Genomic DNA, 19,008 nt, shown 5'->3' on the forward strand with positions numbered 1-19,008 from the left:
TGTTTTGTTATTTGAACCAAGGTTTGATTATTGAATGAAGTTAAAAAAAAAATTATTTAACTGTTTGTGAAGATATCATGATGAGATGCCTTGCATGCTTATGGAAAAAATATTCTATAAGTATGCGGCGGTTGCCATGACCCTCGATGCAAATCTCGGGTCGGGGGCGTGACAATTAATATGGTATCAGAGCATAAGTAGATAGATAGAGACATGTAGAATAAAGTGAGTGATGGGTAGACATTAGGAAATTGAAAGGTTAAGTTATGATAATTATGATTTGACTTGTCACAAGTTATAACCTTATTAAGGATAAGTTATTATCTCAAATCTAACATAGGTCAATATGCCTCCGCGACGAGCGAGGAATACTCAAGGAACGGTAGGAGGGACATCAAATCCACTTGGCGATAATACTCCCCAATTAAACAGCGGTACAACTCAGCAGGAGGGAATCCATGATCCTACCAGAAATACTCCGACAGCACAGGAGCCGAACATGACTCAACTAATGCAAACTCTGATCGGAGTAGTTCAAACACAACAACAGTTACTTCAACAACAACATGCACAGCCACATCAGCATTTTCCACCGGCACCTGGACATGGAGAACATCCGATGCAAAGAAACAATATTGTCGAATTTAAGAAGCTAGCCCCTCCAGCCTTCAAAGGGACCATCGAGCCACAAGAAGCAGATAACTGGATTATGAAAATGGAGAAGGCCTTCGCCGTGCAAGAATGCCAAGATGAAGAGAAGATCCGCTATACAGCATATCTGTTACAAGGCGAGGCATACAACTGGTGGCGTATACTGGAACAAAAATATGAGCACGATGGGATACCACTCACTTGGGAGAGATTTCGAGATGAATTCTTTGACAAGTATTTCCCTCGAAGTGTCAGAATACAGAAAGAACAGGAGTTCATTCACCTGAGACAGGGTAACAGATCCGTTGCAGAATATGAAGCCAAATTCACGGAGTTAGCCAAATTTGTTCCGAGACTAGTTGAAATTGAGCAAGACAGAGTACACAAATTTGAAATGGGACTGAAGACAGAAATCAGGAGACAGGTTGTACCCTATGAGCTAAATACCTATGCCTCAGTTGTGAACAAAGCTCTAATAATTGAGAGAGAAGCTAATGAAGCTCATGCGGAGCGTGAACGGAATCAGAAGAAGAGAAATAGATTTAGTGGAACTCAAGGACGAAACCAGAACAATAAGGTTCCAGCAAAGAAGCCAGCAACTGATAAGAATCGTGAGAATGAGACAGCTAAATGTTCGAGATGTGGCCGAAGAGAGCATGAGACTTCTAATTGCCCATGGAATACTGGTTCGTGTTTTAGATGTGGCCAGAAAGGACACAAGATTGCAGATTGCCCGTAGATGGACGAAAATAGATCAACACAGGCAAAGGACGGAGGTCAAAGGCCGAAAACTCAAGGAAGAATCTATGCCCTCACACAACAAGATGCTCAGGCCTCCAATGCTGTGGTGACAGGTACCATTCCTGTATCTGGTATTCATGCTTCAGTTTTGTTTGATTCTGGTGCTACACACTCCTTTATATCCACTACTTTTATTAGACAGCATGATATAGGTTGTGAACCCATGAAAACCAAATTATATGTTGAGACACCAGTAGGTGGTATTTTGAGTACCGAAAGTATGTGCAAGTCCTGTAGTATTAAGATAGGAGAAAGAGAATTACCGACAGATTTGGTGGTCCTGGATATGCATGATTTCGATGTCATTCTAGGAATGGATTGGCTGGCTTCATATCATGCCTCTGTGGATTGTCATGGAAAGAGAGTGAACTTTCACTTACCGGGAGAATTAACTTTTAGTTTTGATGGAAGTACAGGAACCACCCCTCCACGTATTATCTCACCTGAACAAGCTAGACAGATGATAAGAAAGGGATGTAGAGGTTACCTAGTATCAATAAAGAATAAAGAACATGATGAATTGAAGTTACAGGATATTCCTATCGTAAATAAATTTTGGATGTATTCATTGATGATTTAGTCGGACTACCCCCAGATAGAGAACTTGAATTTACTATTGAGTTGGCACCTAATACCAATCCGATTTCCAAAGCTCCTTACAGAATGGCCCCTATGGAATTAAAGGAGTTAAAAGATCAATTACAGGATTTATTGGATAAAGGTTTTATAAGGCCTAGTGTATCTCCTTGGGGAGCTCCAGTCTTATTTGTGAAGAAGAAAGATGGTAGTATGAGACTCTGTATCGACTATAGAGAATTGAATAAAAATACTATCAGAAATAAGTATCCTCTACCCCGAATTGATGATTTGTTTGATCAGCTGCAAGGTGCACAAGTCTTTTCTAAAATTGATCTTCGTTCAGGGTATCATCAGTTAAAAATTAAAACAGAGGACATACCAAAGACGGCATTTAGAACTCGTTATGGACATTATAAATTTTTAGTGATGCCTTTTGGGTTAACCAATGCTCCAGCAGCTTTTATGGATTTAATGAACAAAATATTCAGATCTTATCTTGATAAATTTGTTGTCGTATTTATTGACGATATCTTGATATATTCAAGAAGTAAATTGGAGCATGAAGAAATTTACAGTGTGTACTACAAATATTGAGGAAAGAAAAACTTTATGCCAAATTTAAGAAGTGTGAATTTTGGTTGGACAAAATAGCCTTTTTAGGACACATCGTATCTAAAGATGGAATTTCTGTGGATCCAGCAAAAGTGAAGCTGTGATGCAGTGGAACAGACCTACAAATATTTCTGAGATTCGAAGTTTTCTGGAATGGCAGGATATTACAGACGATTTATAGAAGGATTTTCCGCATAGCTGCACCTTTGACTCGTCTTACTAAAAAGGAGTTAAATTCGAGTGGTCTGAAGATTGTGAACAGAGTTTCCAAGAATTAAAACAACGATTAGTGTCAGCCCCTATCCTTACTATACCAACAGGAGATGAAGGTTTCACAATATATAGTGATGCATCTAAAAAGGGACTCGGATGTGTATTGATGCAACATGGTAAGGTAGTAGCCTATGCCTCAAGACAACTGAAACCATATGAACAAAATTATCCGACACATGATTTGAATTAGCTGCAGTGATTTTTGCCCTAAAAATTTGGAGGCATCACTTATACGATGCGCGGTGTGAAGTGTTTACAGATCATAAGAGCTTGAAGTATATTTTTACACAAAAGAATTAAACATGAGACAGAGAAGGTGGTTAGAACTATTAAAGGATTATGATTTAATAATTCATTATCATCCGGAAAAGCTAATGTTGTTGCTGATGCTCTTAGTAGAAAATCTGTGGGAAATTTGGCAGTTTTAATCACACACCAAAGTCAATTGTTAAAGGATATAAGAAAACTGGAATTAGACATCCGAATATATGACTCAACAGTACGGTTAGCCAACTTGAGGTTCAGCCAACACTCATAGAAAGGATTACAGTTGCCCAGAATAATGATCCACAACTAATGAAAATAAGAAATTCAGTGAAAGCTGGTGTTCAATCTGAATTCAAGATACATGAAGACGGTTCGTTAAGGTTCGAAAATAGGATTTGCGTACCCAATGATTCAGCACTCAAGCATGAAATACTTCAGGAAGCACATCAGACCGGTTATACAGTTCATCCGGGAGGTACCAAGATGTATAGAGACTTAAAAGAAATGTACTGGTGGAATAATATGAAGAGAGAGATCGCTCAATTCGTGGCTCAATGTTTGGTGTGTCAACAAGTTAAAGCTGAACATCAGAGACCTGCGGGACTACTTCAACCTCTTGATATTCCAGTTTGGAAGTGGAAACATATCACTATGGATTTTGTAACTGGACTACCAAAGACTTCCAGTAAAAATGATGCAGCCTGGGTGATTGTGGACCGATTGACAAAGTCTGCACACTTTCTTCCAATTAGAGTTGGATTTACCTTGGAACGACTAGCAAAGTTATATATGAAAGAAATTGTAAGATTACATGGAATTCCAATGACATCGTATCGGATAGAGACACCAGATTTGTATCACAGTTTTGGAAGAGCTTACACAAGGCATTAGGAACAAAATTGAACTTCAGTACAGCCTTTCATCCACAGACTGATGGTCAGTCAGAAAGAACTATTCAGATCTTAGAAGATATGTTGAGAACCTATATTTTGGATATAAAAAGTTCATGGGATGAGCATCTACCTTTGATTGAGTTCGCTTACAATAACAGTTATCAGGCTAGCATTGGTATGGTACCTTACGAAGCTTTATATGGTAGAAGATGTCGATCACCGATTCACTGGGATGATGTCGGTGAGCGAAGAATATTGGGTCCTGAACTTGTTCAACAAGCAGTCGAGAAGATTCAATTAATTAAAGAACGAATTCGGACAGCACAAAGCAGACAGAAAAGTTATGCAGACAACAGGAGACGAAAATTAGAATTTCAAGTCGGTGACCATGTATTTCTCAAAGTATCTCCTTCAAAAGGAATCTCAAGATTTGGCATTCGTGGCAAATTGAATCCCAGATATGTGGGTCCGTTTGAGATTTTGGAAAGAATTGTGAGGTGGCTTATCGACTTGCCTTACCCCCTTCACTTGCAGGAGTACATAATATTTTTCATGTTTCTATGTTAAAGAAATATTTACCAGATCCAAGTCACATCGTGAACTTGAACCAGTACAAGCCAGGAAGGATCTAACATATGAAGAATACCCAATACGGATCATAGACCGTAAAGAACAGGTGCTGAGACGTCGCAACATTTCTTATGTCAAGGTACAGTGGAGTCGACATTCAGAAAGAGAAGCTACTTGGGAGCTAGAGGAAGAAATGAAGCAAAAATATCTCCAGCTCTTCGAGACTACAGGTATGAAAAATTTCGAGGATGAAATTTCTTTTTAGGGGTGAAGAATGTTATAGCCCAAAACCTTTTCAGCCCACAAAAGCCCAAACAGAAAAAAAAAAAACAGAGGAATTCTAAACCGGGAAGAAGACTCCCGATAGGAGTCTCCTTCTCCGGCGAAATCCGAGCAAAGATCGAACTCCTAAGACCCCTCGGAGTCCTAGGAATTCCTATAAGAAGACCCCCTCTCTTTAGAATCGATTCATCGGTCTTTTCTTCCCCTCTTTCTCTCCATTTTCCCGAAGAAGAGCCGCGGGCGCAGTCGGTTCCTCGTCGTGTTTTCTCTCCGACGAGGTCCCAGGAGGTCGTGGTAAGTCCTTCACTTTTTCCTCCCTTCCTTCCTCTTTCCCCCGTGCGTTTGTGCGCGGTGGCCGGCGACGAATGTCGCCGATCTACTGACGGAAAGAGACTCTGTTTTTGAGTCTCTTTTCCTTGAAATCTCCGGTGCCGGCGATCGGAATTGACCGCCGGCCTGTTTCCTCCATGATCGGGGGAGATGGCCCGTCGACCGTCGGCCTCCGTCGTGGCAGCCGTGGCCCGAACGGCCGATTAAGGCCTGAGGACAAGAGTCCTTTGTTCCGGCGCGGGAAGAAGAAGAAGAAAAAAAAAAAGAAGAAAAAGAAGAAAAAGAAAAGAAGAAAAAGAAGAAAAAGAAAAGAAGAAAAAGAAAGAAAAAAAAAAGGGGGTGAGAGAGAGAAACTCTCTTTGCTCTCTCTCTCTCTCTCTCTTTCTCTCTCTAGATCATAGGATTTATGGAATTAATTTATTATAAAAAAAAATTAGCAATAAAACTAAAAATAAAAATTAAGATGTCCAGGGATTAATTCGAAAATCGGGATGCTGTAGACGAATTGATCCTAGTGGAGACATTAGATTTTTAATAAATTAGTTATTTTTAATTCGATGAAATTTTGATTTAAAATATGATATTTGACATATCAGGTTCTGAGAAGGATTTTCGAGATCCTTAGAATTTCTAGTTTGGACTTTCTTTTGAGGTAAGTAGTGTTTACTTTTACTGAATTTATCTGGTAAAATTTTGAATTAAATGAATTTATGCATGTTTGTGATTGAAATTATTTATTGAAATAATTGTTGAAATTATTTATGATTAAAGTTAATTGTAGAAATTATTTATGATTAAAGTTATTTGTTGAATAATTATTATGATGATGTATGATCACAAAGAATGACATGGTTGATTTGACTCGAATATCATTTATTTATATTATTTTAAAAATAATATATGAATTGAAAGATAATATGAAATTGATAACCTGACTGTGTTGAGGACCCCGCCAACGGGGGCATATACGTTGGCAATTGACTGTCCTGAGGATTTACGTCGCCAGTAAGACCAGCGACATGTCGCCAGATAGACCAGCGACAAAACCGCCAGTTAGACCAGCGGTTCCAAAGGACTTGGCTGCTAGATGATTCGCAGCCCACCGCAAGCAGATACGCGGTATTATGACCCTGCCAAGGGATAATGTGGTCATAGTCATGGTTGGTAAGAAGAATTTAAGAAATTGATGAAATTAAGAAGAAAAGCATAATTGAAAATTATGATGAATTGACTTCTAAATATGATTGACAGTATGAATATGATTTCATGAAATTATATATTGAATTGTTATTCATAGTATTATTTGCCTGATTATTCAGTTAAAGGTATACACTGCTTACTGGGCTATTTAGCTCATGATAAGTTTTATATTTTTCTTACAGATCCAGAAAATTAGCATGATGCGGGATTTCGGTTGGGAGAGCGATTAGAGATGGAGTTAACTCATTGATTTAGGATTTTTTCAGAATTGATTCAAGACCTTTAGTTTTGCTTTTAGTATTGAATTGTCAGACAGTTACTTTCTTTTGAACACTTAGTTTTTTTTGTTATTTGAACCAAGGTTTGATTATTGAATGAAGTTAAAAAAAAAATTTATTTAACTGTTTGTGAAGATATCATGATGAGATGCCTTGCATGCTTATGGAAAAAATATTCTATAAGTATGCGGCGGTTGCCATGACCCTCGATACAAATCTCGGGTCGGGGGCGTGAATGTACACATCCAGTAAATATCCTAAATTAGATAATGTCAGTGAATCCTATCTTTGGCATTATAGACTTGGTCATGTGAACAAGAATAGGATCGACAAGTTAATCAAGGAGTATGTCTTTAAAATAGATGATTGTGAATCATTACCTATTAATGAATCCTATTTGCTTGGTAAGATGACTAAGTCATCTTTTAAGAGAAAAGGTGAAAGAGCCAACGATGTCCTAGGTCTAATATATACAGATGTATGCGGACCTATGAACATAGATGCCAGAGGAGAATACTACTACTTTATTATGTTTATAGATGACCTATCGAGGTATGTGTATGTCTATCTTATGAAGCATAAATCAGAATCATTTAAAATGTTCAAACAATTTCATACTGAAGTAGAAAAACAGACTGGAAAGAGTATTAGGACTCTTCAGTCAGACCAAGGAGGTGAATACCACACCATTGACTTCCTGACATATCTAGAAGAGAATGAGATTCTCTCACAGTGGACACCTCCTAGAACATCATAACATAACAGGGTATCGAAAGGAGGAATCAAATATTGTTAGACATGATCCGATCCATGATGGGCTTTGCGAGTCTGCTAATCTTTTTTGGAGATATGCTCTAGAAGCTGCCTGCTATATTCTAAATAAGGTGCGGAGCAAGTCTGTCGATAAAACTCCATATGAGATATGGACTGGACGTAAGCCGGTGCTCTCACACCTTAGGGTCTGGAGGTGTACAGCTTATGTCAAGCATTTAAAGACAGATAAGCTTGGACCTAAGTTCAATAAATACTTGTTCATAGGGTACTCAAAGAAAACTAAAAGGTACTACTTCTATCTCGCTACAGAGCAGAAGGTGTTTGTCAGCAGCAGAGCAGTCTTTTTGAAAAAGAGTTTCTTAGAGAAAGAACTAATGCCTATAAAATTAAACTTGGTAAAGTTTAAGAGGTGGAAGGTGTTGGGAATAGTGTCCCAAATCCAATCGTCAGCCTGTTGATGGTTGTGCTCATTTTTATATATGTACATGAATTATGAATCAACAAAAATTATTTTGGCATTTTTTCATCACAAAATGTTTCATCTTCTAATGAACTCCTATGTTGTGGTGAAGTCCTTAGGACTATTTAGACTCGACAAAGGAGGATTTGTCGTTTAGTCCTTAAACCAGTTCGTGACCAAATGATACGTTGTTACCAAGGATAACAACGTTTATCAAGCATAGGTCGTTGTATGCTATATAGGTTGGTTGTTCTCTTAACCAAGGAGTGTGGAGATACTGGTATGGCATACAGGTGAGATGTAAGGGTACATTTTCACTGAACGTGACCGACTCCGGAGCTATTTCTACTGTCAAGATTTGCTCCGATGGAATATGAGTATAAATATCCCTCTGACCTAAGACCACCACGGTGACTTGCAAGCAACTCACTGCACTTAGGCATTGGACTACCTGAATTTTTAATTCAATGATGGAAGGCTACTGGGTGTAGTCAAATACTTGACTTGTCGGTGCGTGTGTCAAGATGGGATTGACCACTCCAGTTTAGGAGCTGTGTACAGTCATGTTTCAATTTAGCAAAACCTTGGCCAGGGTAGTCCTTGTGAGGAGTCACAGAACTGTTTGAGTTGAGCACGATTCGGATGATCTGATCAGGGTTGACAGTTTAACCTTGAGTCATCCTTAACACAGGGGTCAAAAGGATGAATTATACAGTAACCATATTCATGTAGGTTCTGAGTGTTGCGATTGTGACTATTCGACCTATCCGAACATCGGGTACCATTGCTAGATGGTCACTTCAATTAGTACAGGAATTGGTTCCTGTGCTACCGGCTTAGGTTCGAACCTGCGGGGTCACACACATTAGAGGTTCCTATCTGATCTGATGGCTGGTGTAGAATCCTACATGTTTGGGACTCAGTGATCGAGAATCAGGATTCTCTGATCATGAGTTCCACATATTATGGGTACTAGGGTCAAGAGTCCCACTGGTTGGGACTTTTCGATCAGGGTTACATATCGATGAATTCTTATGCCCGATTGCCCATCAGATTTGGACTCAGTATTTATGAGAGATTTAATTAGTGATTTGATCGCTAATTAACTCAATTTGATTGAGTAATTATTTTTGGATCAAGTCCAATTGAATTGGATTCAGTTGGGTTTGACCCGATTAGGTTAAGAGTTGACCTAATCGTCGAGATGGTTTGGTTCCTGATTTGATCAGGGATTGGGCTTAGTCAATTCCTGATTTGATTAGAATTTTATTGAGCCTAATTAAGCCTAATTAAGTTGGGTTTAAATTAGTCTAATTGGACCTAACTTATTTGGTTCAATTAGGTTGGTTTAAATAATGAAACCACCTTGACCCAATCTCCATGCGCCACCTCACTTCCATTGCACCCATTTGAATTCATGAGAAGAAACTTCTCATGAATTTTTTCCTCATGCCAAGCCCTCTCCATGCCCCCCTTTAATATGCCAAATGAATGGATAAGGATGATTGGTTGGCCATTCAAATTCAAAATAAAGTTTGAATTTGAATGGGCAATCAATCTTTGCGCCTTATCCCTTTTTTAACGCCCTATTTATTACATGAGAAAATATTTCTCATGAAATCACTTCATGTATAATTTAAGCCACGCCTCACGTCTTTAGTGGATAAGGGATGAGTTGGTGTCCATTTGAATTCAAAATTTGATTTGAATTCAAATGTGCAATTACTCATCTTTATCCTTTCATTTGGATAAGACATTTGACGTTGTTATAAAAGGAGGAGAAGAGTGGGGCGTGTGTAAGAAGATTTTTGAAGAAAAATTTTGGAGCGTGAGGAAGTCTTGTGCGTGAGAAGGAAGTCCATATCCTTCCAAGAGAAAAAGAAAGAAAAGAAAGAAAAGTGGGTGCAAGGTTTCCGGTGAGTTTTCTAGAGTTTTAACCTGGGGTTCGAGAAGTGAGAAAGTGAGCTACGAGTGTCGTAAGCTCACAAAATCTCAGAGAGATCTTCAACATCCTCTCAAGTACGTCTGTTGATGATCTGAAGTATCTGAAGAATCGACAGACATCGATCGAAGGAGTTCGATCAGCATCGACCGTCAAAAGGGCTCTACAACGAGCTAGCACTCGTAAGGAGTCGATCAGACCGGAAGCTTCATGTGGATGATCTGTAGAGGTCAGACACACTGTGTGGCTGTGTCACGATGATCAGACTCTTCGACGGTGATCAAATTACGACGATCTACTACCCGCACAAAGGTATTGTGTTCTGAACACATTACAGTAAAGTGTTTACTGTTCGAATTTGAATTTCAAATTTAAATGAATACATACTATATATCATATTTAGATCCTAATGTAGGATAAATTATATTAATTAATTAGATTAATTAATAATTTTTACTGTAAAATAGTGATTTTGAAAAAGTTTTAAAATTATCATTTTACCCCTGTACTAAATTTCGCTACAAATGGTATCAGAGCGGGTTCTTAGATATGATATATATATTTGCATGCATAGATTAAGTTGTAATCTAAAAGTTTAAATTTAAAATTTGAAATTCAAAATTTAAAATTTAAATTTTGAAAGTTGTTCGAAATTCAAAATTCAAATAAAATTGAAATTCAAAATTTTAAATTTGAATTTTGAAATTTGAAATTAAAATTTAAAATTCAAAATTTTGAAATTCAAAATTTAAAATTTAAAATTTGAAATTTGGTTGAAATTTCAAATTTAAAATTTAAAATTTAAAATTCAAAATTTAAATTCAAAATATAAAATTCAAAAATTTGAAATTTGAAATTTGTTTGAAATTTGAAATTCAAAATTTAAAATTTGAAATTTAAAATTTAAATTTTAAAATTGATATATTTAGATATACTTGATCCAAGTAGCAAGTAATCGAATTGGATTGGTTCCATGACCGTCCGGTCATAGGAGAAAAGTAGGGTTTAAAGGTCCTCTCCTCCCATTCGATGGGATCTCCTATGGCGGTAGGGGTGCCGCTGTAATTATATCCTATGTAGATGAAGCAGTGAAAGAATTAATTATAAATATTAATTATAAAATTTATCATGAATGTGTTAGATTAGATCTAAAGGAATATTCATGATTTATTTTGATTGAGTTATTTTCTGTTATGTAATTAGCAATAGGATTACTATTTATGAAATGTGCTGATCTATTTGTGAAATGAGTCAACATATTTGGTGAACAGAAAATAAAACCTTTTAAATTTAAAATTATTTTCGAAATGCCAAACCCTAACCCAACAACCCAAATACTTAATTAAAAGAATTAAGTGTTGTCTAGTAGGTCTAGAATTGTGAATTAAGACCTAAGACAATTGCATAAACTTGTGGGTCAATGGGTTAGATGGATTAGGTCCATAATTGGGTTAGACCTAAGGTTAGCTTAAAGAATTGGACTAAATTAGAGTAATTGATCAAATCTAATCAAAAGTTGAATTAGATTAGGTCAAGGATACTCTAGACTCAACTCCAATAGTTGTAGTTGAATGGATCCATATCTTTAACTAGATCAAAATGGACTTAATTCATGGCTACGCAGTGGAACCCTATTTACTAAGTTGATCAAATTAAAACTAATGAACCGGTTGGTGTCTAAGATAAGTTTGGCAGTTTGACCAGTGATTTTTAAGCGGGAGCTACTCGCAGTGATTCGATCTCTGACGAGTTAATGGCTTATCCCCACCACTGATCTCACTTACCTGGCCAACCTGGTGAATTAGGTTTTGATTAGATCACTTGGTGATTAGGGCTCACCCATGTCATTAGGTAAATCAGTGTGACTATTTAGGTGCTCCTAATACCGGCTTTAATTAATTCCTTTTTAATCTAACTTGGTGAAGTCAGTGGAAGGATTGAAATTGACTGGATATTTTCTTCTCATCTATCCTTTAATAAAATTCTCAAAAATTATTAGGTCCCTAAAAATGATTAAGTTATATTGATAACTAAGTCATAGCCTCCCATTAAGTGAGTGATAATGAGTCCATTAGTTTAATAATCATTGGAGGCCCAAAGGCCTGGTGCTTATTGACTAATGGAATTATCATTCATAATATGATAATTTGGTTTGAGTCTTTCTGATGGTGGTCAGGTTGGTCGGCCAAAGTCGGGCCTGATCATTTATTGGTCCGATTCACCAAATCAAATCATGTTAATGGTTGGACCTAACCAGATCTTTTCAGTGGAGGCCAAAGCCTACTGATTAGGTTCTGGGGCAAAATCAATTACTAGAAGTTGTTTAGAGAAACAACTGGTTATGAACCTACCCATAGATGCACATGGGTTGACCAACCAAAGTTGGGCTCGTGTGTAGTCTGTGTGGATTCTAGTACCCACTAAGGAATTAAAGTAATTCCTCGAATTGGAGGTTGAGGCTACCAGTTCGTAAAAATACTGGGAGAAACTTTAGACTAAAATCCAAGTCTTTAGTATTTATAATTTATGTACTAATATAGGTTTGATTTTTTTTATGTAGCTAATGGCCACTACCCTGTCGCTCCGGTCATTATTAGATAATGACAAGCTCATGGGACCTAATTTCGATAGCTGGTATCAAAAATTAAAAATCATTCTTGAGCATGAGCGGATCCTTTATGTAGTAACGGATCCGACATTTGAAGAGCCAGCCCCGAATGCTAGAGGGGTGGTCCGAGACACTTACCAGAAGTGGCTCAACGACCGCACCACCGTTCGATGCATTATGCTGGCGGCAATGAATGATGAGTTCAGCCACAGGTTCGAGAACACCCAACCACAGGAGATGCTTTAAATGTTGAACGACTCCTTTGGCATGCCTGACGATGTTGAAAGGTACAAAACTAGTTGTGCCATTTTCAATGCTCAGATGAGGGATGGAGCCTCAGTCACTGATCATGTACTGTACATGATCGAAATGATTGAGCGCCTAAGTAAATTGGGCTTTCCCCTGCATGAGCAGCTCGATAAGGATGCGATCCTTAATTTATTTTCCAAGTCCTTCTTCCCCTTCCTTACTCATTTTTGGATGACAAAGCCTGCAGTGAACTCCCACGGCTTGTTGGGGTTGCTACAGAACTTTGAGAAGGATCACCAGCTTCATAAGGAGTCGATGAATGTTGTGGGAGGGTCTTCTTCTGGTCGTCGACCCTTTAAGAAAGGAAAGAAGAACAAGAAGAAGAAGAATAAGAAGGTGTAGTTACATGCTGGGACATCTGCACAGGGTCAGACCAAGAAGCGCAAGCCCGACCAGAGCCAGGCGGAGTGCTTCTTTTGCAAGAAGCAGGGGCACTGGAAGAAAACTGTCCTCTATACATTGCCTCCCTGGACCCGAACAGGCCAAAGAAGAAGCAAGGTACTTATATGACAACACCTTGCAACTTTTCCATTTGTGATACTACTGCCTGGGTATTGGATACCGGAAGCTCTTATCATATTTGCAATTCGATGTAGGGTCCGTAGGTCAGTAGGAGATTTGATGAAGGCGAGAGGTTCCTGAACGTTGGAGATGGAAGCAAAGTTTCAGTTCTAGCATTAGGAATCATGAACCTTGTAATCAATTCTCGAAACGTAATTCTGAGTGAATATCACTATTGTCTAAGTTTTTTATTAAATATTATTTCTGTAGGCCTTTTGGCCATGAACGGTTATCAATTTTTAATAAAAAGAAATATTTGCAATATCATTTTGAATGGTGTTACAATGTTTGTTGGATAACTTAATAATGGAATTTACTTTCTATCACAACCTGTTAATGTGGTTCAAACCTCCGTAAACCCCTAGAATAGATAATGTCTCAGAAGTCTACCTTTGGCACTGTAGGCTAGGTCATATCAATAAGAATAGGATAAACAGGTTGGCTCAAGAAGGAATTCTTGAAGTAGGTGATTGTGAATCACTTCCAACCTGTGAGTCCTGTCTTCTTGGTAAAATGACCAAATCACCTTTTACTGGAAAAGGTGAGCAAGCCAGTGAACTCTTGGGTCTGGTACATTCTGATGTATGTGGACCCATGAGCTCAAGTGAAAGAGGTGGATATTTCTACTTCATAACCTTCACAGACGACCTATCGAGGTATGGGTATGTCTATTTAATGAAGCATAAATCGAAGTCGTTTGAAATATTCAAACTATTTCGAAATGAGGTAGAAAAATAAACTGGAAAGTGTATTAAAACTCTTCAATCTGATCGAGAAGGTGAATACCTTTCCAATGATTTTCTGACATATCTTGGGGAGAATAGGATTCTCTCTCAGTGGACTCTTCCTGGAACACTACAACATAATGATGTATCTGAAAGGAGGAATCGGACCTTGTTGGACATGGTTCGATCCATGATGGAGTTTGCTGGTCTGCCGATCTCCCTCTGGGGATATGCACTCAAATCGGCTTGTTACCTTCTAAATAGAGTTTCGAGTAAGTCTGTAACCAAAACGCCATATGAGATATGGATAGGACGTAAGCCAGTACTCTCGCACCTTAGGTTTGGGGATGTCCGGGTTATGTTAAATGTTTAATTACGGATAAGCTTAGACCTAGGTCTGACAAGTGTAATTTTATAAAGTATCCAAAAGACACCAAAGGGTATTACTTCTACCTAGTTGATGAGCAAAAAGTGTTTGTCAGCCTTAAGGCAATCTTTTTGGAAAAAAAATTTTTTGGTGAAGGGACTGTTGCCTCTAAGGTCGAACTTAACGAAGTTCGATAGGTGGAAAAATCGACGCAAGTTGCTGAACCTAAATTGGATTTGATTAGATCAGATCCGGAGCCCATTATTCAAGCACCCTTAAGGCGATCTGGTAGAGTACCACGTCAACTGGACAGATACTATGGTTTCTTGGTCCGGGATGATAATCCTATTGAACTTGATGAAAACGATGAGGATCCGATCACCTACATGGATGCAATGCAGAGACCCGACTCTGAAAAATGGCTAGAGGCCATAAAATCCGAAATAGAGTCCATGAAGGTCAACGATGTGTGGACATTGGTTGACCCACCTGATTTATGTCACAAATTGACATAAAAAGTATCAATTAATATCTAAATTATCTAACTTTATTAAAAAATTGATACTTGTTATTATATTTTGCAGAAGAAGAGATCATCAATAGAAAGAACAAGGAAAGAGGATTCTAACGGCGCAAATTTTATGCAAAACGAGTTAAATTAACCCAGGAATTGAAGAATGAAGAAAGAAGACTCAATTGGGTCAAACCCGAGTCAAATCAGATCAAAATTGATCAAAAATCAACTGATTTGGTGATCTGATTAGCCGCCTGGTCCACAGCAACAGGCGCGTGACCATGGACCCATCGGCGCACCATAAACCCCCCTAACAACTCTCTAAAACCTCTTAGTCCCACATCGAAAGTTTTGAAAACCTTATAACCCCCAAATGCCTATAAAAAGCCCCCAAAGGCCCTTGTTTTATGTATTCTTCCTTCCGATCAAGCTTGTAACCCTAGATAGTGGGGTTTTTAGCTCTCTTTTCAAGCCTCGAGCTTTGAGGTTTTTGTAATAATTTTTTTTTTTTATATATAAAATCTTATTTTTATGCAATTTCATCTCTTTACATTATGCAATTTATTTTTCTTGCAATTAGGATAGTTTAATTTATGCAATTTAATTTTATGCAATTAGGTTAGTTTAAATTATGCAGTTTAAATTTATGCAATTAGGATAGTTTAATTTATGAAATTAGGGTAGTTTATTTTTCTGCATTTAAATTTTGCAAGTAGATTTAGATCATGTCTAGCTAAGCATCCCTTCTAGGGTTTGCGATGAAGCTAGATCATGAGTAGGGATTTTACATAGGGTTCTTTCTTTTTCTTAGGGTTTCTTTTTCTTCCTCTTTTGCCAAGAATTTTTGATGAACTACAGTTGGGTCAGAGTCCCTTCATAGTTCATGCTTGATTCAGTGCATAGGAGGAGAAAACCTAAGGGATCCTAGTTACTACTCCCCTGTAAAGAATCTTGATGGGTTATCGTTGGGCCTTAGTCCCTTCATAATCTATGCTTGGGAAAGACAAGAGGAGTAGTCGTTAGGATCAATAAAAAAAATTCTAGGTAGAATTCCCTAATCTAGATCTAGTGGATTCAAAACCCTAGATCCTTAGTCTTATTGTCTTTAGCAAACAACTTTCGACTTTCGATTTTTGTTAAAGCTCGCTTGAGCATAGATTTGAAAATCATTTTTAAAACCAAGTCTCTGTGGGATCGACCCGTACTCGCTGGTCGTGCTACTCTGCACACCGTGCGCTTGCGGTTTTATTTACAAATTTTAAGATTTGAACATCAAGTTTTTGGCGCGTTGCCGGGGATTTGGCGTTTTAAATTGTTTTCAAATATTTGTTCTTCGTGCGTTATAACTCTCTTTCTTTTTCCTTTAGGTTTCTATATTTAGTTGGTGATTACTGGAAAACTCAGGTACGCTTCTAATTTCTCTTTTATTATTTTTAGTTAATTACTTTTGCTTTTAGACCTAATCATTTGAATTTACTTAATCACAAAAAAAAAATATATAAAACAAAACAAAAGACATTTCATAATCGTGAAGTAAAATATCAAAAAAAAAATTCTAAATTAAAATCTTTTACATTCTTGGTCATCTTGTTTATTTGCATTTGCATTTTCATAATTAATCTAAGGGCATCAACCCATTAACAAGATAAGGTGGGGATTTCATTACCCTTCCTTAGCCCAAAAACCATCTCCATCATATTGCATTACCTGACTTTTAATCTTAAAATCAATTAGACGTCAACCTTAAGGAATTCGAGCTCAATAGGACAAGGAACCCTAAGAGTTCTACCAAGTTTGAGTTGTTTGATTAGTTGGTGTCTAGGCAAGTCCCTGAGGGTGGTTTGTTAAATTGGTTCAGTTGCTGGCCTGGCCAACTCGTTTGGTGTCTAGAAAGGCAACGATGAGTGAACCTCCCACCTCTTATACTTACCTGGCTAACTAGTTGATCAATCTCACTTGGAAGGTTTGAAGGGTCATCTTGGAACAGTTAGGAGCTGTCTAGATTTAGGTTAACCCTAGGATAGATTGAGTTTAATTTATTGATTCACTTGTTTGAAAAAAAAAAAAATTAAAATTTAAATTAATTTGGTTACTTTTCTTTAGATTTAGGACTCCTTAGGATCTTCTCTTTAGAACTTTTTTTCTTTTTTTTTTTTTTTCCTTATACATAAAAATTTTATTAAAAAAAAAAAATTGTATAAACATCGAGAACCGTACACCTCGTGTGTGGAGAAGAGTGTCGGGTCGTCTAGTTAGAATTGAGTCAATTCCTGTTGTTCCAATGGCTGAACCAATCCAACCCATGACCCTTAAGGATTTGTGTTATCCAGTTGGCTCCATCCAACCATCTTGTATCAGGTTGCCACAACCCACAGCTAACAATTTTGAAATCAAACCTCAAATCATAAATATGCTTCCAAAATTCACAGGATTAGAGGATGCTTATATATTTATTAGAGAATTTGAGGAGGTATGTGCAACCATGAAACTGCAATTAACAGAGGATGAGGTCAAACTTAGATTAATCAACTTTGCCCTTAAGGACAATGCTAAGAAGTGGCTTTATAGTCTGCCAAACTATTCTGTCACTACCTGGGAGGGCTTTGTGAGAACATTTTTAAAAAAGTATTTTCCCCATCATAAAACAGCTAGGATTAGGAATGAAATAAATCAATTTTACCAACTAGCTGGTGAATCATTTTGGAAGTACTTTGATCGTTTCAAGAATCTTTTGACCCAATGCCCACACCATGGAATAGAAACTTGGAGACTATACCAGATCATCTATGAGGGGTTAGATTCAAACTCAAGAACCATGCTAGAGTCCATGTGCCAAGGCCAATTTATGGACAAAGAAACTACTGAAGCTTGGCAATTCTTAGAAGACCTAGCCGAGAAAAATTTACAGTGGGAAACAACTAGGGAACCTGATAAAACTACACCTTCAAGAGGAGGAATGCATCAAATTCAACCAACCCTAGCATCAGAGGCCAAGATTGCAACCTTAACACGTAGATTGGAAGCCTTAGAATTACAGAGACCAGCCAATGTAAATCAAATATCTGCACCCATGTGTAAAGGGTGCAATGCACCAGACCATGTCTTAGAAGAATGTTCCTACTCGAATGAGTGTGCACAGGTGAATGCCACCTATCAAGGACCATTGAACAATCCTTATGCACCCACATATAACCCAGATTGGAGGAATCACCTGAATTTCTCATGGTCCCAGAATCCTAATGTAGGTAATCCAAATTTCAATCAGCAAAATCTAAGGTCCAACCCAGTGATGAACAACCCGCCAGGCTTCCATGATAATGACAAGAAAATTACCTCTTTAGAGAAAAGCCTAGAAGCCATGATGAAAAACATACCAGCTTTATGCAAACTACGGGTCAACTCATAAATAATAACACCCAAGCTATAGCCCGTCTGGAAATGCAAGTAAGTCAGCTGGCTTCGACCATTAGTGAACGAGAACATGGTAGGTTACCTAGCCAACATGAGCCAAATCCTAGGAACCAAAATGGTCCATGACCCCAACAAGGAAACCAAGTTAATGGTGTAAATGCCATTCATACCTTAAGATCAGGAAAACAAATAGACAATAAGGTAGTTGCACTTGATGATATAGATGACTCATCTGCCGAGTCACCTTCTAAAACTACTACCTTTCAACCTCAAGCACCAGAAACTGAAAATTCACCTAGTCCAGTACTTAAAAATCCTAGAGCTCCTTTTCCAAACAGACTGAAATCCAATAAATCTGAACATTTAGACAAAATTTTAGAGGTATTTAAACAAGTCCAAGTTAATATTCCTCTTTTAGATATAATCCATCAGGTTCCAACTTATGCCAAATTTTTAAAAGATCTTTGCACTAGGAAAAGGACCACTAATGTACCAAAGAAAGTATTTTTGGCTGCAAGTGTCAGTTCATACCTATCTAGCCATGTGCCAATTAAATATAAGGACCCTGGAGCTCCAACAATTTCTTGTGTTATTGGAGAAA

The 19,008-nt window shown here is 37.7% G+C and overlaps 1 non-coding gene across 1 annotated transcript; it reads right to left on the minus strand.

Annotated features, from left to right (window-relative positions):
* Window positions 1-17,646: 17,646 nt before the first annotated feature.
* Window positions 17,647-17,753, minus strand: LOC140855923 (small nucleolar RNA R71). The gene has a single exon (XR_012139366.1). It is a non-coding gene; the product is annotated as a small nucleolar RNA R71 (small nucleolar RNA).
* Between the last annotated feature and the right edge of the window lie 1,255 nt (window positions 17,754-19,008).

Source organism: Elaeis guineensis, chromosome 2 (genome assembly GCF_000442705.2).
Source record: "Elaeis guineensis isolate ETL-2024a chromosome 2, EG11, whole genome shotgun sequence".
Lineage (NCBI taxonomy): Eukaryota > Viridiplantae > Streptophyta > Magnoliopsida > Arecales > Arecaceae > Elaeis > Elaeis guineensis.